Raw genomic sequence first — 8,152 nt, 5'->3', positions numbered from 1 at the left:
TGAGCGCTCTAGTCATGTCTCCCTACCACACACAAACTTGACATGTGCCCTCTAACGTTTCGGTAGGCCAGTCGCCCTATATCTTTGACTTGCACACACACACAATTTCGATGGCTCTCTTCATCGATCTCGCACCCACCCACTTGATCCTCTCTTCAACTCTATCGATAGCTATGACCCCTCCCTCTCTTCTCGTGGATTGCCCGACCCTCTATGTATGATATGGATAGGCCTCCATTTCACACACATTGCATGCAAAAATTTGTTTGAGATGTCATCGACACATATTCCCACAAATAATTCACGAAATCAACCCCCCACCCCAAAACAAAAAACACTCACGAACGTGGTTTGTATCTCTCACACACACACACGTAGGTGGGGGGCGTGCACGAAGAGAAGAGGTGCATGCACGGCCACTACACCATGGTACGTTATTCCCTACCGACGTGTGCTGGGAAAGTTGTCAATTACCGACCGATCGTTGGTTGAGAAACCCCTAGTCAGACTGTTGGTTGGGAAAGATTTCATACGCCGACCAACAGTCGGTCGGGAATGCATGCACAAATGCCATCGAGCGGTCGGTCGGAAATTCTTGTATACACTTCGAACTATGGGTCGGTAAATAACGCCGACTGACCGCTTGTGGCTAAATGCGCCAAGCGCGCGCAGACGAAAAATTTTAGCACCAAGTTTTGGCCCAGCCCGCGAACCTCGCTGCTCTTTCCTTCCCAGTACCGTGAAATCCCTAATTCCCCACCACTAGCCGCCGCTCACGCCGCCCCCAACATCGCGACGCTCACTGCTCTCTCCGGTCGGCCGCTGCACCGCGTCGTCGTCCTCAAACCCTCCTGCCGCCCCCACAGCACCCATCCCCCCCCCGAGATCGAACCCTCTCCACCACCAAGGTGCTCCATCCCCACCCCGTCACCAAGAACTCCAGCCTCTTCGTCATCCTGGGTGCCGGGCAGATCCCGGGGAAGACTATGTCGGCCGTGGAGAAGCACTTCCCATGCTATCTTGCTCCTCCACTGCCGGCCCCACGTCGTCCTGCCTACCAGTGCCCCCCACGCGGCCCTGCTCCCCGCCGTTGCCCCTCCAGGTTGCCGGCGGCGGAGATTTATGTCCGTGCGAACATCTCTCTCTCTCTCTCTCTCTCTCTCTCTCTCTCTCTCTCTCTCTCTCTCTCTCTCTCACCTGACAACCAAATTCATCTCACAGATCGGAAACATCAGTGCCAGTGGGTTCTTCTTCAGAGACCATCCATTTGACGTTCTGCCCCAAGTCCCGATGACCTTCTTATGTGCGGATGTCAAAAGACATGCCTTCTTTGTACCATTCGCGATCTGAAGAGACCAAAGTGAGTTCAGAGTGTACGTATTTCTCAAATTAGTTCTTGAGTGGACTATTTGCGTCTACGCTCTTCAATCATTGCAAACCTATTTCTGATATTCCCGTTGTGCTTCTGTTGGACAACTTCAGATTTGTGGGCAAAAAAATTCATAATCAGACATTTATATGTATAAATTTATTCAATACAAATATCCTTTGTCCTTGCCAACGGGCACCCAGAAAAGATTATTTGTTTGAAGTAAAGTACCCACATGTAGCATTTGAGAGGGGATACAAAATAGTTTTGTAAAATAAGCTGGCCATAATCTGAAATCTGATTCTGAACTCTGTCATGTTTTCTACAGCACTTACATGTTAATGTAGATGGAATTGGATTATGAAACCAGCCTTACCATGATAAAAGTGATGAACCTGACCTCTACAAAATATATTCCTTGCATAATCTCTTGCTTTTCCTTGATGAGTAGCCTTATGTTCAACTTGTATATTTCAGATTTTGTTTTTTCAGGTTATTTTTGTATGGACAATGTATGATACAACCTTATAATATTGTTGGTGAACATTTATAGCAGTGCCTGACAAAAGAACGCAGCCAAACCTACTAACCAGCGGGATCCGAATGATGTGTGGATTTCCAAAAGGTATTTTCTTATACTGTTAGACCATGTTTGATATTGATTTCATGAATTCCTGCTAAAACATCATTGTTTCCTGTGAAGTTCAATTCCTGTAGCACCTATTTTGTTTCCTGTGATCCACATGTTAGGCAAACAAATGGTTCGATTATGTAAAGTGTAGTCCTTGAAAACTAAATTAAATAGCTAGATAAGCACTGCCCATTAGTTTCCTCCTCCTCCCCTCTCTACCTACAGTGTACAGATTTCAACCCCCGGCGGCGGAGTCATGCACCACATCGGCACAGCGCGCAATTTTATGTAAAAAAAACTAGCACTACTTTGATTCATGGATTAATTTTTCTATGAGCGAGCAGTAGCGTTTCCTGCTTTCAGCATGTTGTCTATTCTACATATATCTATTTAACTTGTGTGAATCCTTTGTTTCAGACCTAAAATGTTTCCTCAAAATTAATAATGTGTGCCCTGTGAATCATTGCTGCTATCCTCTGTAGAAATGCCCAATTTGAAGCGGGGTCACTAACCATATTGATCACCATCTAAACATATTGGTGTCGCATTTCAAGATTGATCTGTCATTGAATGCCATTTAGTGGACGTGTGTCAGCTTAAGAGTACAAATATATGAAGCATTTCTCCTCTTGTTATTGTACTTAGTTTTCCACCGATGACAGGAAGAAGAAGGCCATTCACAAGACCACGACCACTGATGGCAAGATCACGACCTTGAAAATGGTAGTAGTGAACACCATTCTTGGTATCGAAGAGGTCAACATTGTCAAGGATGACTTAGTTATCCAATTTCAGAATTCAAAATGTGAAATGATGACATGTTATACCATTACTTCTATAGAATTGAGGATCCACTTACACAATTCTTCTAACATTGGTGATTCTTGATTTCTCCCAGTGCAAACATCCATCACAACACATGGGTAGTCACTGGAACACCACCGATGAAAAGTAACTCTTGCTTTAGAATCTTCATGGCTTAATTGTTTCGTCGAGTAGCCTTATTTTTCTAGAGCAACATAAATATCTTTAAGATATGTCAAACTGCTTTCGCAGGCAGTGATCTGAATTTTATTTGTACATCTACTTTTAAGTTTGATGGGTATGTAAATATTATTAATGTACATGGCATAATATGATATCCACTTGAACTCCTTGTCAATATTCAATATCAAAGTTGAATATGTCCGCCTTGCCCCAAACTCCACAGGCTTAGTCACTGCAATTTAACTTTATTTATATATGCAATAAAAGTAGTTGAAAACCAAACTGGTAAATTCTAGTTGTACCATATTTGTTCTTTGAGAGCTGTACTACATTCTTTGACTTGACATAACTGCAATTTCACCTTTGGCCCTTTATTTTTGACAGAGCTGCAAGATATTCTGGCAACACTTATCAACCAACTGGTAAGTCCCTTTACATTCTCACATTAGTCCAATGGTTGCCTATGTTTCCGGCAAAATATCGCCATACTTGAATTGGAAGACAGTAAAACATTTGAACCAAACTAGTGCCTCTATACCATGCCTCAATAGGAAATTCCTTTTCGACAGGGCATGATAACATGGATAGCCTGCGAAGCTATATAGAGATGTACCTCTTCTGGTTGTTGATTATTAAAATTTTATTGTTTGACACTCATCTCCACCCAATTAACTTTCAATGACCAGGAGCTAGTCATCCATGGTGGCAACGGCATTGGTAAGATCTCACCTTGCTTTTTTACTTGGATTTATAGCCTGGGTTTGTTGGTGAAGTAATGATCGAAGGAGATATTAAATTGTTGTCTGTGATAGCAAATGGCTTGCCTACAACAGAGGACTTTAAGCATGTCACTGATTTGGAAATATTGAAGGTTCCACCTGCCCCCATGGATAAATTCCTTTATCTTTTTATTGGGTTAATCTCTACAGCAAATAATTTTAAACGTAGAATGGTGGTTCGTATAACTGGGGTATCATGCGTGGGTAGTGACCACCTTATTGAAGATCCTTCTTCCTGTTTTGATTGCATTTTCGTTCACTATGTATCTTTTTATTCTAGAATTACAGCTCCTCACTTCGTGGTCAATACTTATGTGCCTCTTTTGCTGCCTTTGATAAAAGCATAAAAATAAGGTGGTGAACGAGGAGCTCTCGAATGAAGCACAAACATATGGAGACATCGAGTTGCGTCTGTTTGTTGATTATTATAACAAGTGGTACATAAATTCATATGTATCTTTTTATGGCACAGGGAAACTCTTTGCGTGACGGAAACTAAAAAAACTAATGATGGAAACTTACTACCACTGGCGTTTTGGATGGCCATGTGTACTATTATCATTTATCATGTTGCAGATGCTTAGCAAATGCCTTCGTAGCTATCTGTTCTTAATCGTCTGATTTCTTGCTCCTTTCACTTATGTAAGAATGGCAAGTTATCCCCCATGGGCAATAGACCAGGATAAATTGTATGTCAGGATATAGCAAAAGAAGTTTACAGGAAACACAAAAGAGGGGAGCAAAAGGTACATGCTCTTCTAAAATTTGTACAAGGGCTTCCCCTTTTCTCGTTAATGATAATGAATTCTCTTCAGTTGCTTTCATATGAAATGATATTGAAGGAAGCTTATAGAAAATACAATGTTCTCCATTTGTGGTGCAGAATATTAACTGTGGATTTTGACTTGCAGATTTTCAAGCTGGAGGATGTCCTCCAAGATGAAGAATGAAAGCTTTGATGTCAAGTATGAGAACGATGCAAGGATCTTTTTCGAAGGCTATGAGGATGGGCATGTAGTTGCTTCCCCACTAGTAGGAGCCAAGGCAGACAATGTGCCTCTTAGACAAATTCTAGAAAACAAAACAAGGAATATTTGCTCTCAGACAATGAACCATAACGTTTCCTTTATTTAATTACTTACATTAGTTTATAGGAAACTTTGATGGTCATCAGTTCATAACAGATTAACTATATATATGTGAAAAAATAATGAATGTGTGTTATTATTGTTTGATTTTAGTTTAATATTGTTGGATGACATGCACCTTATACTATTATGAATTATGTAACTTGATTGACATTCTATTGGTAATGTGAAATCTAACAATGGGAGGGCTAACGGTTGTTGGTCGCTAAAACAACAAACCCCGTCAGACAGTTGGTCGGGAAAGGTTAATGCCAGGCCCAACTGAACGTTGGTTGGGAAATAATTTGCAATCTCATAGTCGGTAGGGAAAGGCCCATGGCAACCCCAACAGATTGTTGGTCGGGAAATATTACCCTGTCCAACAGTCGGTCGGGAAAGGCCCATGGTAGCCCGAACGGACTGTTGGTCGGGAAATGCCCATCACAGGCCCAACAGATCGTTGGTCGGGAAAGATATGCCATAGCCGACAAGCAGTCGGTCGGGAAAGGTATGTCGGTCGGGAAAGGGTTTTCCCGTATGGACTTTCCCCAACAGACAGTGTTGATCGGCAATACTCTTTCCCATCCGACTGTTTGTTAGGGGAACCTGTATTCCCGACCAATTTGTCTGTTGGGGATGTAGTGCTATGGTGTAGTGGGCGCACGTACTCTCGTCTCTTTCCCAACCACACCCGCGCGGGTACACTGTGGAGCTCATTTCTGTATGAAAAAGGAAGCCCGCATGGTAATTTGGCACGTGCACTGGTTGTCCACTTGGTGGAGGGAGGATAGTCTACCACGGGTGAACAAATAAATTGCGACTTGACGTGTTATGTTAAAAAAGAGGCAAACCATGTGGGGCCTACCTTAGAGGCAAGGCTCTATACACTGGAGTACTTTTGATGTGTCCCGTCAACTCGCAGAACGAGGAGAAGCTTGCTTAGTACGCCGTCTCCCCCGTTCCTAAATATAAGTCTTTGTAGATATTTCACCATGAACCACATGCGGATGTATATAGATGCATTTTAAGTGTAGATTCATTCATTTTGTTCCGTATGTAGTGGAATCTCTACAAAGACTTATCTACTAGTAATAGCTAGCCCTCACTACTAGGAATTCTCTATCCTCTCCTTGAGCCACATCATCAAAATTGATGTAGTCGTTAGATGAACTAAATCGGTCCATAATAGCCGTCTGATCTAGACGTTGAGAGGCTCCGCACTAAGCCACATGCAAGCATGCAAAAATACCATGGCACATGCATGTGAGTGGGTTTAAAATCACATCAACATGTCTACATGCAAGCATGCACCGGTAGCATGCATGTAAGTGAGCTTTTAAGTCCCATTAACATGTCAAAAATATATATAATCCCATTATGCGGTAGGAGTTGGCTGATCTTTTTTCCTTACGTGGGATGATCTAAATGATGATGGGAGTTTATTTAGTTTGGCTACGACATTTGTCATGCGGTTATAGAGTTTTTTTAGTTCTATGAAATCGATAAGTTTGTGCAGAGAGATATACCGCTGTTCCGTGGCAACGCGCGGGGACTCATCTAGTAATATTTAGGAACGGAGGGAGTACTATGTAAAGAGTTAGGTGTCGCACGCTGATAGTGTGAGGTGGGCCATGTAATCTAGTAGTAGTACCTCCTTTCGCCGAAAGCGTGGGACATCCAGCAGTCCTACCACCTCAGTAATAAAGACCAATGAGCCGTCAAATCACATAGACCCAGCAGTAACCATCACTCTTGCGCCAGTGAGAGGTCGCGTCCGCTCTGCCCGGGCATGAATGCGGCACCGATTCTTTGGAGCGGCGCTGACCGTTTCGGGCGGGAAGCGCGCGGGCGATGGAGGGGCTTTGGGTGGGCCAGGCTGGTCAGGAGCGGGCGTGGCAGCTGTCCGCATGTCCCTACCGGACACGCCCAGAAACGAGAGGATGCACCGACTCTCGCAACTAAAATCGTACACTACACAACATCTCTCTGTAGGAGTAGGTCGATCTGTCGCTCTCTCTAACACACACATGATGTTAAACACACACACACACGCACCTTGGTCCCTTTGCACCTTCTAACTTGAGGTCTCGGGTTCGATAACTATACTTGAGCATAATTTGTGCCAGGAGGATTCTTTGACTGGTCAAAATGTTTTCTAGGGTTTGCACGCTTCACACTCTCTCTCCACTATATATATACACGCTGGAGCCTCAGCGCTTGTAGTTGCTCTCTTCACACTCTCTCGCCCTCTCCCTCCGCTCCGAATTACTTGTCGCGGGTATGGATGTATCTAGATGTATTTTAGTTCTAGATACATCCATTTCTTCGACGAGTAATTTGGAACGGAGGGAGTAGTTGCTCTCTTCACACTCTCTCGCCCTCTCCAGATCTAAACAAGACTTTGTTGGCCTCTCTCTCCCCTCACTGCTGCTCAAAGAGCCGGCAGGATCCGTCCGCCGGGAAGGGAAGGAGGCTTAACGCTGTTGCCGTTGGCGAGAGACTACCGGTGTAGCTGCTCACTTTCAACCCAGTGGCGGCGCAGGAGGGCCTCCAACCCCTTCTTCTTCGCCATCGTCCCGTCGCCCACCGAACCACGCCCCAAGAACCTTAAGGTATAATTTACTTACTCCACATGCATTGCTCTAGCTGCATGTATACCATGAATCTAGGACGTGGTTCAAAGAGGAAAGGAGTGGGGGAAAGTAGTGGGAAAAGTTGTATATAGCATGAATCTAGGACGTGGTTCAAGGAGGAAATGAAGGGGGAAAGTTGTATAGCATGAATCTAGGACGTGGTTCAAAGAGGAAAGGAATGGGGGGAAGTAGTGGGGAAAGTTGTATCGCATAAATCTAGGACGTGGTTCAAAGAGGAAAGGAAGGGGCGAAAGTACTAGTTCAAAAAGGAAAGGAAGGGACAAGGCTGTAGAGTTTGAGCAAGACTAGATTTGCTGCACTCACATAGGGAAAGGTGTCTAAAGATAACAAAACTGGGACCAACACAAATATGCTCCTTGGTTGTTTGTTCTTTGTTGCAACAGACTGTGCATGACCACAGTACATCGGTAGATGCACATGCTGCTGGTGCGTCCACTGTCCTGTGCAACTCATTAGCTGTTGTTAATCTAAGGCCATGTTTGGTTAAAAACTACCTAGTCCCTACCTGCTTGGTTCCAGGGACTAAACATGGACTAGAGGTTATTAAATGACATGCTAAAAGACCATGTTACCCCTAGTAATGAACTAATACAGACAAGGTGCGA

At 43.9% G+C, this 8,152-nt stretch overlaps 2 long non-coding RNA genes across 2 annotated transcripts; both read left to right on the top strand.

Annotated features, from left to right (window-relative positions):
- Nucleotides 1-1,226: 1,226 nt before the first annotated feature.
- LOC119315230 lies at nt 1,227-3,536 on the top strand. Its single transcript, XR_005152638.1, has 4 exons — nt 1,227-1,360; nt 1,923-1,994; nt 2,663-2,723; nt 3,372-3,536. It is a non-coding gene; the product is annotated as an uncharacterized LOC119315230 (long non-coding RNA).
- A 147-nt stretch (nt 3,537-3,683) lies between these two features.
- LOC119318802 lies at nt 3,684-4,734 on the top strand. Its single transcript, XR_005154250.1, has 2 exons — nt 3,684-4,512; nt 4,678-4,734. It is a non-coding gene; the product is annotated as an uncharacterized LOC119318802 (long non-coding RNA).
- Nucleotides 4,735-8,152: the final 3,418 nt, after the last annotated feature.

Source organism: Triticum dicoccoides, chromosome 6A, assembly GCF_002162155.2.
Source record: "Triticum dicoccoides isolate Atlit2015 ecotype Zavitan chromosome 6A, WEW_v2.0, whole genome shotgun sequence".
Taxonomy (NCBI): Eukaryota; Viridiplantae; Streptophyta; class Magnoliopsida; order Poales; family Poaceae; genus Triticum; species Triticum dicoccoides.
The sequence above is the reverse complement of the archived record's forward strand: the minus strand, read 5'-3'. Positions and strand labels throughout refer to the sequence as shown.